The sequence below is a fragment of the Sus scrofa genome, chromosome 14, assembly GCF_054392235.1.
Source record: "Sus scrofa isolate SSC_HxYL_T2T_F1_AM1 chromosome 14, Sscrofa_HxYL_maternal_Yorkshire_Landrace_v2.0, whole genome shotgun sequence".
Classification (NCBI taxonomy): Eukaryota; Metazoa; Chordata; class Mammalia; order Artiodactyla; family Suidae; genus Sus; species Sus scrofa.
In genome coordinates, this window is record NC_139396.1 from 40,809,142 (window position 1) to 40,822,656 (window position 13,515).

Below are 13,515 nucleotides of genomic sequence, written 5' to 3' on the forward strand. Positions count from 1 at the left end.
AAGTCTATTCAGCAAGCATTGCTGGGAAACCTGGACAGCTGCATGCAAAGCAATGAAACTAGAACACACCCTCACACCATGCACAAAAATAAACTCCAAATGGCTGAAAGACTTAAATATACGACAGGACACCATCAAACTCCTAGAAGAAAACATAGGGAAAGCACTCTCTGACATCAACATCATGAATATTTTCTCAGGTCAGTCTCCCAAAGCAATAGAAATTAGAGCAAAAATAAACCCATGGGACCTCATCAAACTGAAAAGCTTTTGCACAGCAAAGGAAACCCAAAAGAAAACAAAAAGACAACTTACAGAATGGGAGAAAATAGTTTCAAATGATGCAACTGACAAGGGCTTAATCTCTAGAATATACAAGCAACTTATACAACCCAACAGCAAAAAAGCCAATCAATCAATGGAAAAATGGGCAAAAGACCTGAATAGACATTTCTCCAAGGAAGATATACAGATGGCCAACAAACACATGAAAAAATGCTCAACATCGCTGATTTTAAGAGAAATGCAAATCAAAACTACCATGAGATACCACCTCACACCAGTCAGAATGGCCATCATTAATAAATCCACAAATAACAAGTGCTGGAGGGGCTGTGGAGAAAAGGGAACCCTCCTGCACTGTTGGTGGGAATGGAAACTGGTACAGCCACTATGGAGAACAGTTTGGAGATACTTTAGAAATCTATACATAGAACTTCCATATGACCCCGCAATCCCACTCTTGGGCATCTATCCGGACAAAACTCTACTTAAAAGAGACACGTGCACCCGCATGTTCATTGCAGCACTATTCACAATAGCCAGGACATGGAAACAACCCAAATGTCCATCGACAGATGATTGGATTCGGAAGAGGTGGTATACATACACAATGGAATACTACTCAGCCATAAAAAAAGAATGACATAATGCCATTTGCAGCAACATGGATGGAACTAGAGACTCTCGTCCTGAGTGAAATGAGCCAGAAAGACAAAGGCAAATACCATATGATATCCCTTATAACTGGAATCTAATATCCAGCACAAATGAACATCTCCTCAGAAAAGAAAATCATGGACTTGGAGAAGAGACTTGTGGCTGCCTGATGGGAGGGGGAGGGAGTGGGAGGTATCGGGAGCTTGGGCTTATCAGACACAACTTAGAATAGGTTTACAAGGAGATCCTGCTGAATAGCATTGAGAACTATGTCTAGATACTCATGTTGCAACAGAACAAAGGGTGGGGGAAAATGTAATTGTAATGTATACATGTAAGGATAACCTGACCCCCTTGCTGTACAGTGGGAAAATAAAAAATAAATAAAAAAATAAATAAAAGAAAGTATTTCTCAAGGAAAAAAAATAAAAAACCCATCAAAAAATGGGCCAAAGATCTAAACAGATATTTCTCTCAAAGAAGACATACATATGGCCAAAGAAAACATGAAAAGATGTTCAATATCACTCATTATTAGAAAAACACAAATCAAAACCATTATGAGGTACCTTATACCACCCAGAGTAGCCATCATCAAAAAGTCTACAAACAATAAATGCTGGAAAGGGTGTGAAGAAAAGGGAACACTATTATACTATTGGTGGGAATTGGTGCAACCACTGTGGAAAACAGTATGGAGATCCCTCACAAATCTAAAAATAGAATTACCATTTGATCCAGCAATCCCAATTCTGGGCATCTATCCATAGAAAACAATGACTCAAAAAGACACATGTACTCCTATGTTTCATTAGGTTGAAATGTTTTCTGCAAAGCATTTTCAACTCAAATATATAATATATATATATATAATATGTATGTCCTGTTTCTAAAAATCTACTGAAATCATTTCCTCTGTCACACTTCTGACAATGACTTCAAACCTTCTTATTTTTTAAAACTGTTTTAACTTTTCATTTCAAATCATGCAGCAATGACTGTATGATGTTTACTGATATAGGTGTTGAGAAATATTTGCTGAGAGCTTATTTTATGTTAAATACTGTACATGTACTGGGGGGAAATGAGTAGAAAAGGGAAGTCCTTCCCCTCATGGGGCTTTCATGTCAATAGGAAGTTCATATTAAGAAAGGAAGTAAATGAATGAATGAATGGAATATTGTAAATGCTATAAGATTGGTTGGTGGGGCAGGAAACACAGGTTACAAGCTCAGAGGAGACCATTCTGACCAAAGTGACATTAAATGATGAGAAGACACTGGCCATACGCAGAACAATGGAGAAAGACAATTCTGGGTAGAAGGAAGAACCTGTGCCAGGGTCTGAGGCAGGAGAGAGGTACTTGTTTCTGAAGACAACCAGTAGGTTTGGACATGTTGAGAGGACACAGGTGCAGCATAACTGAATCAAGGGCAGCAGGAGATACGATCACTCCAACTAGGCTGGTCCATATTCTTCTGTCACTCTGCTCATCTGTGTTCTGCATCCTGAGTTGCTGACCCAAGTCAGTCACTAAGCTTTAGTTCCCCGACCAGGAGTCCAGTTAGGAACAATGCTCCTCAGCAGACGTATTGTCAAATTCACTAGAAACGAGGCCACGTGTGTGCCACTCAGGATGCAAGGATGAGTCGGACTTTGCACCAGCCCCCACGCAGGTCAAGGGGCTTCTAACAAAGTAAAAAGTCAATAAACACAGGCTGAGGAGACAACTGCTCAGAGGGTAAGCGACTGCTCAGAGCAAGCCCGTGACATTACGGCACCCCACCCCCACCCCCGAGAGGATGGTCCTCTCTGAGCACCCTGAGCAGGGGCTTCTCCTCCTCACTTAGGAGCACTGGTTGGCCCTGCCCACGAGCTCCATCAGCATGCACAGCACTTGCTTTGAGCTTTGAGCTCTAGGAGGATGGGAAAGCTTCTCAGCACACCTTGGAGTCTCTCATTCTCACAGTTTCTGCAAGTGACTCACTCTTTCCTGAGATGGGGTTTTCCCAGGATTCAGGGAGCTGACATCACTCCATGTTAAATCATTCAATCCTGAACAGTTACATTACTTGGACTAGGTCTCCATGCCTCTGGAGCTACTCCCTTTGAACTGCAATGCTCTTAATAACTGGTATGTCTACTCTCACCTCTGTGGAAAGTTCAACAGACAATTTAGGCTCTTGTTAGGACTAGGAACTACTGTGTGATGCTCTAAGGAGGACTGTCTTATTAAGTGTCAAGTGACACCAGAGGTTAGGAGGGACAAGCTTATTGTGTGGTGCAACTGATAATCAATGGGTGATTGCAGGGCATCCCATTCACAACAGTGTCATAAAGAAGGCTGGTGGAACCAGGTGCACCTAGCAACAGGGGCAGGAAAGTGGGAGCATGGAAAACTGACATTTCTGCATGAGCTGTGAGCAGGGTAACATCATTCATGAAGACAAAATGTTGGCAAATCACAGAGTTGCTGAGGAGGAAGGCAAGGGGGTTGATGGAGAATCAGCTCTCCTTGCATCATGTTTCAGAGCCTCACCTCTGACTTCTTTTCTTAATGATTCACTTCTCTTGTCTCAGATCATGCCCCAAAACAGTTTAGATCTTTTTTCAATACACTTTAGAAAAGCACAAAGAGCTTCAAAACACCATCCCAGAGAAAACTCAGCAGGATTTCTGACTCAGAGGGCTCTCGCTAGAACAGAAAAGATGTCTAAGAAGATATATCAAGAGACAAGGACTGTTAGGACTCTAATAGCCAAGGTTCCATTTCCAGTAGTTGCTTCCAGTAATTTTTGCTGCTATTCCCCTCCATTACCTCAAACCTTCTTTTGAATTATGCTAGTCTCATCAACTTTGGTTAGTGAGGCATCAGAGGAATAAAGGAGGAAATTGGTGTCCAGGGTACAGAGAAAAGAGAGCAGTTAGCAGCAGGAAAAACAGAGAAGCCGGTGGGAGAAATCAGGGCAAGCAGTGCCCAGAAAATATAATTCCCAGGAAGACTGAGACATCTGGGATGGTTAGATTTTCTACAGAACCTGGAGGTATGGGGGCTAAGCAATTCTGCCAAGGTATCAAAGGAAAGGGGACTTGGAGAAGGTTGGAAGACCTGAGGTCACTGAAGTGACAGAGGGCTGGTTAATCTAAGCACACTGGGTTCAAATTGAGTCCATCTATTCAAGCATGCCCTTTGTTTCCTTATCATTGAACTTAGTTTCTGTGGCAGTCTTTGGCTCTGTGATGGAGAATCATATGAGTTCCAGGTGAAACCAAGACCCAGTAGAGCGTTGGAAAGTACCATTCATCCTCTTTTCATGCAAATGAGAAAGCTCCCATTCTCTCCTGGCCTCTTTCATGGAGGGAACTCCATGTGCTGCCCTGGCCCTCCAAGAGGTCCATCTGGGCTGGGAAACTAGGTGCCTTCTGCTTCCCTCCCCACAGTGGAACTTGCAGGACCTTTGTGAGGCCAGCCACAGAACACAGAATGCAGTGTATGAAGTCAATGACATTCTGGAGGGTAGGGGTCTTTCCTGTCCCCAAACCTGGAAAGGGAGGGGAGGATGTGGGCAGGAAAACCATACTCTTATAGCATCAGCCTGTCCTCTGGGCCCTCAGTATTTGCAACATAAAAGCCGATACTTTAAAAACCCAGAAGCCTCCTTCTGCTTCTCTGTAGCATCATGACTCCCTGAGACAAGGATTGATAACTGACTAAAAACACAGAAGGACAGGAGGGCAGAAACAAGAAAGATGTTAGCCATTTTTTTAAGAAAATAGTGTCCCTGGAGTGACATCCCCAAGATGGCAACACAGGTTGTTCCCAACGTCGCTCCCCATCCCAAAAAGAGCAACTAACAACTGTTCATGCCCAAGACAGTACAGAGAACCAAGAAAACGGAGTGAGGGTACAACCTGCACCACAGAAACCAAGACAGACCCCATCAAAGGGTGGGAGCAGCTTCATATTGATGGCACTCCCCTCCCCCAGGCAGCGCTAAGCACAGAGGTCTCCCTCCCTGGGACTCCAGTTCCTCTCCGGGGAAGAGAAAGTCCCAGTGGACATCCAGCTCCCTGGTGTTGTGAGTCGTTTCTTGGCCCCCCTCTCAAAAACAGTTCCCATGTGCACAGCACAGGTGGTCCAGCCAGCAACTTTGCTCATTTCAGAGACAGAACGCTGATACAGTCTGACCAGGGAACCAGGCAGGTCACAGCTCAGCCAGATCTTGGTCCTCTAATGAAGAGCCTTGCTGGCCCTGGAGTCTGATCTTACATCCCAAGCAAGGGAGCTGAGTCACAGCCAAACCCACAGCACAGTGTAGCTACCCACCCTCCCTAACCAGAAAGTTGGCCAGAGCACCTGGAAGCTGCTTACCTCAGCCATACTCAAGCAGAGAGGGTGGCAAGCAGAGCTGACCACCCACAGAACAAAGCCAGTGGCACCATTTTCCCAGAGAAGTTGGGGTGCAGGTCACCTGGAGTCAGGAAGGCACACAAGAAGGCTTGCTGAGCAGAAGCTGTTCTCTGGCTCTACCCTGGCAAGGAAGCAAATTTCTAGGCCACACCCACTGCTGTGTGTAGCTCCAGCCCCATCTGACCAGAAAGCCTGAGTGGGAACACTTGGGAGGCTGCTTGGTGCTGGCTTTCCTGCTTTACCTGGTCAAGGGAGCTAATTTAGCCTGCATATGCTAAGTGTAGCTCCCAGCCACACCTGAGCAGAAAGCCTACCCAGAGTACTGGAAAGCTGGGTAGCCCAGCAACTGCTGGGCATAGATAGAGTCCAGCAGACAGAGATGATTATCAAACAGGCAGAGAAAAGGCAGTGGCCCAATTCGGCCACAGAAATTGGAGCATGGGTCAGCTTCGGTCAAAACCACAAGAATTGGAACCAGTTCTCCTGCTTGGCCCTGGCAGGGAAAATAATTCATGGCTCCACCCACTGCTGAGTCCAGCCTTTAGCCTGCCCAAACAGGAAGCCCAGCCAAGCAGAGGTAGGCTGCATAGACCTCCAACAGTCCCACTTAGAATGGTACATGAAAAATTGAACAGCACAAGCTATGGTAGCCTAGACTGCAGAGCAAAACCCTGCCTAGCATTAGAATTCTTGCCTGATTCATGTCCCCAACAATGAGCTATGTGGGCCCTGGAGACCATTCAGCACCCCACCAGGGCAGAGAAGATAATTCATAACCCCATCTACCTCTGAGTACCCAGTCCTGACTATCTAGGAAGCCTGACCAAAGAATCCAGGCAACCACAGAGCACATCCTACAGCATCTCTTGGGCAGGGAATTCATCTAGCTGTTACCAGCTGGTGACACCCTCCCACCTCAGAACTCAAGCACTCTATGACCTTGCCCCAAAATAGATCCTGACAGGAGGCTTCACTTGCCCAGGGACATTAAGAGTGGACAGTTGTAAAACATCAAGCTGAGTAGACTGGTGAAGGTCTCTGCCAAAGCAAACCTGGAAACTGTAGAAAAGGAAACTACTACTCAAATGTGCAAATACCAATGTAAGGAATCAGGGATCATGAAAAATAAGGTAAACATGACACCACCAAAGGAAACTAATAGAGCTTCAATAACTGACCTACAAAAATGGGGATCTATAAGCTTTCAGGCAAAGAATCCAGAATATTCCTCTTAAAGATGTTTAGTGAACTATAAGAACACAGAGACGACTAAACAAAATCAGCAAAATAATGCATAAATAAAGAAGCTCAACAAAGCAATAGAAATCATTAAAAATGAAACAGAAATCCTAAATTTGAAACTACCCTGACAAAATTGAAGAATTCAATAGAGAGCTTCAAAAAAATGTCATGGGTAATTTGATAGGGATTGCATTGAATCTGTAGATTGCTTTGAGTAGTATGGCCATTTTTACAATGTTAATTTTTCCAACCCAGGAGCATGGAATATCTTGCCATTTCTTTACATCTTCTTTAGTTTCCTAGACATACAGACCAATGGAACAGAATAGAGAATCCAGAAATAAACCCAGACACCTATGGTCAATTAATCTTTGACAAAGGAGGCAAGAACATAAAATGGGAAAAACACAGTCTTTTCAGCAAGCATTGCTGGGAAACCTGGACAGCTGCATGCAAAGCAATGAAACTAGAACACACCCTCACACCATGCACAAAAATAAACTCAAAATGGCTGAAAGACTTAAATATATGACAGGACACCATCAAACTTCTGGAAGAGTACACAGACAAAACATTCTCTGACATCGACCTCATGAATATTTTCTCAGGTCAGTCTCCCAAAGCAACAGAAATAAGAGCAAAAATAAACCAATGGGACCTAATCAAACTGAAAAGCTTTTGCACAGCAAAGGAAACCAAAAAGAACACAAAAAGACAACTTACAGAATGGGAGAAAATAGTTTCAAATGATGCAACTGACAAGGGCTTAATCGCTAGAATATACAAACTCAACAGCAAAAAGCCAACCACCCGAAAAATGGGCAAAAGACCTGAATAGACATTTCTCCAAGGAGGATATACAGATGGCCAATAAGCACATGAAGAAATTATCAACATCGTTGATTATAAGAGAAATGCAAATCAAAACTACCATGAGATACCACCTCACACCAGTCAGAATGGCCATCATTCATATTTCCACAAATAACAAATGCTGGAGGGGGTGTAGAGAAAAGGGAACCCTCCTGCACTGTTGGTGGGAATGGAAGTTGGTACAGCCACTATGGACAACAGTATGGAGGTACCTTAGAAATCTATACATAGAACTACCATATGACCCAGCAATCCCATTCTTGGCCATATACCCAAACAAAACTTCCCTTAAAAAAGACACATGCACACCCACATGTTCACTGAAGCACTCTTTACAATAGCCAAGACATGGAAACAACCCAAATGTCCATCGACAGACAACTGGATTAGGAAGATGTGGTATATATACACAATGGAATACTACTCAGCCATAAAAAAGAACGACATAATACCATTTGCAGCAACATGGATGGAACTAGAGACTCTCATACTGAGTGAAGTAAGTCAGAAAGATAAAGCCAGGAGTTCCCGTCGTGGCGCAGTGGTTAACGAATCCGACTAGGAACCATGAGGTTGCGGGTTCGGTCCCTGCCCTTGCTCATTGGGTTAACGATCCGGCGTTGCCGTGAGCTGTGGTATAGGTTGCAGATGCGGCTCGGATCCCGCGTTGCTGTGGCTCTGGCGTAGGCCGGTGGCTACAGCTCCAATTCAACCCCTAGCCTGGGAACCTCCATATGCCGCCGGAGCGGCCCAAGAAATAGCAACAACAACAACAAATGACAAAAGACAAAAAAAAAAAAAAAAAAAAGAAAGATAAAGCCAAATACCATATGATATCATTATATCTGGAATCTAATATAAGGCACAAAGGAACCTTTCCACAGAAAAGAAAATCATGGACTTGGAGAATAGACTTGTGGCTGCTAAGGGGGAAGGGAAGGGAGTGAGGTGGATGGGGAGCTTGGGGTTAATAAATGCAAACTATTGCTTTTGGTATGGGTTAGCAATGAGATCCTCTTGTGTAGCACTGGGAACTATGTCTAGTCACTTATGATGGAGCATGATAATGTGAGAAAATAGAATGTGTACATGTATGTGTAACTGGGTCACCATGCTGTACAGTAGAAGAAAAAATTGTATTGGGGAAATAACAATTAAAAAATAATAATAATAAAATGAACACCAAAAAAAGCATCATAATTGGAAAGGAAAAAAGTAAAATTGGCTATATTCACATACGAAATAATTTTATATACTCCTAAATAATCCACCAAAAAAACTGTCAGATCTAATCAACAAAGTCAGTAGAGTTGCAGTATACAAAACTTACATACAAAAATCAGTAATTTTCTATACACTAATAACAAATTCTCCAAAAAATAAAGAAAATTATCCCATTTGCAGAAGCACTAAGAAAAATAAAATACCTTATATAAATTTAACCAAGGAGGTGAAAGATTGATGTGCTGAAAACTACAAGACATTGATGATAGAAACTGAAGAAGACACAAATAATGGAAAGGTGTACATAATCATGAATTGGAAGAATTAATATTGTTAAAAATGTCCATACTACCCCAAACCATTAATCTTAGCACTCCCTGCCAAGATTTCAATGGTGATTTTTACAGAAGTAAAAAGAAAAATACTAAAACATGTAAGTAACAACACTAGACCCTAAAACACCAAAGCAATCCTGATAAAGAAGAACAAAGCAGGAGTTATCACATTTTCTGAGTTCAAACTATATTATAAAACTACAGTAATCAAAACAGTATGGTACAAGTCTCCGAGCAGCCATTGAAGGGGAAGGAACTGCAGGTGTGTGTATGTGCATGTGCACGTGTGAGTGGCACACGAGTGTGTGGACAAGGAGGTGGGAGCAGCTGAGTTAAGAGTCCTAACACCTTGGACTCCATTTGCTATTCTCTTTTTTCTCCCACACACCTATCTGGTGGTGGTAGGCATTTAAATTTGCTTTTATCTTAATTCATTTTGAAATCTTTTAAAATTTTAGGGTTGGAGGTAGTGAGAGGCAGGAGAGGGTAAGGGAGGAGAGTAATAGCATAAAAGCAGGAGTAGGTCATGGAGATGAAGAAGAGGATTAACCTGGAGCTAAGGGACAGAGCCCTGGAGGAGGTGACAGAGTTGGTCCTTGATAATTGCCTGTGTGTCAGTGGGGAAATTGAGGGCCTGAATGATACTTTTAAAAAACTGGAGTTTCTGAGAATGGCTAATGTGGAACTAAGTTTACTGGCCCGGCTGCCCAGCTTAAATAAACTTTGAAAGTTGGAACTTAGTGACAATATAATTTCTGGAGGCTTGGAAGTCCTGGAAGAGAAATGTCCAAATCTTACCTACCTCAATTTGAGTGGAAACAAAATCAAAGATCTCAGTACAGTAGAAGCTCTGCAAAATCTTAAAAAGTTGAAAAGTCTTGACTTGTTTAACCATGAGATCACAAACCTGGAAGATTATGGAGAAAGCATCTTTGAGCTGCTGCAGCAAATCACATACTTAGATGGATTTGACCAGGAGGATAACGAAGCACCAGACTCAGAAAAAGAGGATGATGAGGATGGAGATGAAGATGATGAAGATGATGAAGATGAAGAGGAAGATGAAGCTGGTCCACCTGAAGGATATGAGGAAGAGGAGGAAGAAGAGGAGGATGAAGATGATGATGAGGATGAAGATGATTATGAGGATGAAGATGAAGAAGGCTCAGAACTGGGAGAGGGAGAAGAGGAAGTGGACCTCTCCTACCTAATGAAAGAAGATATTCAGGATGAAGAAGATGATGATAACTATATTGAAGGAGAAGAAGAAGAGGAAAAAGTAGGCCTTCAAAGGGAAAAGAGGAAACGAGATGCTGGAGATTATGAAGAGGAAGAAGATGACTAGATCATTCTAAGACAAGATTCCCTAACATTCCTGGGTGTGCAAAAGAGTGACCACATCTTCTTTGTTTCTTCATGTACAGTAGCTATCCTTACAGAAGATAACATGTAACTTTTTATAGGAAAAGTGTGGTTTTACTATTTTTGCCTTGTCATTCCAAATAAGATTAACTAGTCTGTTAATGATCCTATTGTAAGTAGAGAAATCTTCATTGACCCCAATGTGAAATCCCCTAGCAATTTATTTAGAATCTTAACTTTTCTAATTAAAGCTCACTGTATTAGTCAATTTTAGCATAATTAAAACATGATCGCTTTTACACAGTATAGTATGGTGCATTTCATTCATAAGATTTTAAAGTTATTTATAAATTAACCAAAATCACAGTTGGCTGGAATCTGGAATGAAAATAGTCTCTTGAATGATAGCTTGGTAATTTTATTAGAGGTGACCCAGAGATCTTGTAGTTTGAAGGCAACAACTTTTGGCTGAGGGTATTTGGGGTTGCTTTTTCTCACATGAGTGGTTTGGAAAGTAGGAGCAGAATAGTAAAGGTTCTATTCAAGAATATAGTCCATGGCTTTTATGAAGGTTTCTGAAACTTTTTAAATCCAGGTGACTAATAAGATTTTAGTTTTGAAAGAAAAATTGCTTATACTGAGGTCAGAGACATGTAGGTGTAAGACCTCTCTTGAAGCTGAAGATCATAACATGCCAACAGTTGTTTATCTTGTTTTAAGTGTGCATTCTTTTTTTTCCTCTCAGTGATTCCTTATGACCACCTCCCTTCCTTGTTTCACTCCCTTCTTAAAAAAAGAGTTGGGAAACTTAGATATACCCAGGACAACTATGTCTTATACCTCAACCACCTTTCCAACCTGTCTCAGTTTTAAACAAGCTAAGTGAAAGAAATTGAGTATTTTCTCAGATACAAATACTATAAGTACAGTTTTATGCAACAGACTGCTTACTATAAATCTTGGTTGGCAAGATGTATAGACTGTATTAGGAGGATGAAGAAAGAAAAGAAACAGAAGAGCCTCTTGGAAGCATCATTAGCATTCCTCAAAAGTCAGAACAATTGCCTGTTGATAATTAATGAGACATTCAAATCATAGTAGCTTCCCAAATGATTTAGATACCACTCTGTTTCTAATCTTTCTGAGTAGAACCTTTAATTATTCTTTCTATAGTTTTAAAGCATTACCAGGTATAGCATTTAATTGGAATTTACTGGATATTTGGAAAGATATTTGAAACTAAATATTAAAATTACAATTTGTTTTCAAGTGGATGTCCATTAAAAATAGAAAAATATCTGGGATAAGTGTGTGTGTTTTGTTACACGGCTACTAAATATAATATTATATGAGTAGACAAGTACATCTCCCTTTTTTTGTTGTTGTGGAGGCTCCATGTTCAAGGCAGTTACTTTTTACATCTTGGCTATCAAATTTTTTCTCCCTTCATTTTGAATATTTGTAAGTTTTTTTAAAAGTTAGTATCAACAAATTAATTGAAGTTGCACTTCCAGACTTGGATGTGTTTATATTACTGAGTATGGTATTGCTTCTTTAGTTTGAAATGTATGACTTGGAGTTTTAAGGTGAAAAATGACAAAGTTATTTGTGGATAAACTAAAAAGTTTGCATAACTGAAATGAAACTGTTGGTATAAGTTTAATGCGGGGGGTTGGAATCACCAAAAGGCTAACATTTTACTCTTTTAAAACAGTTATAATGCCCTGTTTTAGTCCCTAAAAATTCTCATCGCATAGTATGCCAGATAATAAAATACTTATTTTAAAAATTAAATCTATATGTTGACTTCCTTATCAATCATCTTGCTGTGCAATCAAAATTAGAGTTCTTTGATTTGAAAACAACACTTAGAGCCTCCAAATAACTTTAAGATTTGTTTAGCTTTGTGGATGGTATTTTCATGCGAATAAGTAAGGGTTGGTTTTGTCTTATAGAAGTTTTTGGTCCTATTTTAATGCTCTTTGTATGGCAGTATGTATATAGTGTGCTAAATTCCTCAAAGCTCACCTTAAAAAACTTTGAAGTTAAACTTTTGTGCAACTGTGTTTTGAATAAAGCCATGACAGTGTTAAAAACAAACAAACAAACAAAAAACAGTATGGTACTAGAAAACAATAGGAATGGACCAATGGAACAGAATAGAGAGCCCAGAAATGAATCCATATATGGTCATCTAATATTTGGCAAGACAGCTAAGACTTCTCAATGGAGATAAGAAAGTTTCTTTAATAAATGGTGCTAGGAAAATTGGATATTCTCATTTAAAGAATTGGAACTAGACTTCCATCTTACACCATCACAAAAAGTAACCCTAAATGGATTAAAGACTTAAATTTAAGACTGAAAACCATAAAACTCTTAGAAAAAGCAAAGGAAAAAAAGCTTCATGTGGTTCTTGATAATGATTTTTTGGATATGACACCCAAAGCACAAGCAACAAAAGCAATAACAACCAAGTGGGACTAGATCAAACTAAAAAGTATTGGCACAGCCAAGGAAATAGTCAACAAAAGAAAGAACAATCTACAGAATTGGTGAAAAAAATCTGCAAACCATATATTGGATAAAGGTTAGAATCCACAATACATAAAGAACTTACATAACTCAATAGCAAAAACAACAACAACAAATAATCAAATTTTAAAATGGACTAAATAGAAATTTTTAAATAGAAATTTTAAAAAGGACTAAATAGAAATTTTTTTCAAAGATGTATGAATGGTAAGAGTTCCCCTCGTGGTACAGGGGAAACGAATCCAACTAGGAACCATGAGGTTGCAGGTTCCATCCTTGGCCTCACTCGGGGGTTAAGGATCCAGCATTGCCATGAGCAATGGTGTAGGTCACAGACATGGCTCGGATTTGGCATTGCTGTGGCTATAGCATAAGCTGGCAGCTCTAGCTCTAATTCAACCCCTAGCCTGAGACTCTCCATATGCTGCAGGTGTGGCCCTAAAAAGCAAAAAAAAAAAAAAATATATATATATATATATATATATATATATATATATATATATATGAATGGTCAACAGGTACATAAAAAGATGCTCAACATCACTAGTTGTTAGGGAAACACACATCAAAACCACAGTGTGATATGAGCTCACA

The 13,515-nt window shown here is 40.5% G+C and overlaps 1 protein-coding gene, 1 long non-coding RNA gene and 1 pseudogene across 4 annotated transcripts in view; 1 reads left to right on the top strand and 2 right to left on the bottom strand.

Moving 5' to 3' along the window:
- LOC110256746 (uncharacterized) overlaps nucleotides 1-13,515 on the bottom strand; it is a 437,041-nt gene that overhangs the window by 316,297 nt on the left and 107,229 nt on the right. The gene's annotated exons all lie outside the window — the stretch shown is intronic.
- LOC146396506 (uncharacterized) overlaps nucleotides 1-13,515 on the bottom strand; it is a 229,565-nt gene that overhangs the window by 23,975 nt on the left and 192,075 nt on the right. The window lies entirely within an intron of this gene.
- On the top strand, nucleotides 9,542-10,369 carry LOC110256745 (acidic leucine-rich nuclear phosphoprotein 32 family member E pseudogene; annotated as a pseudogene).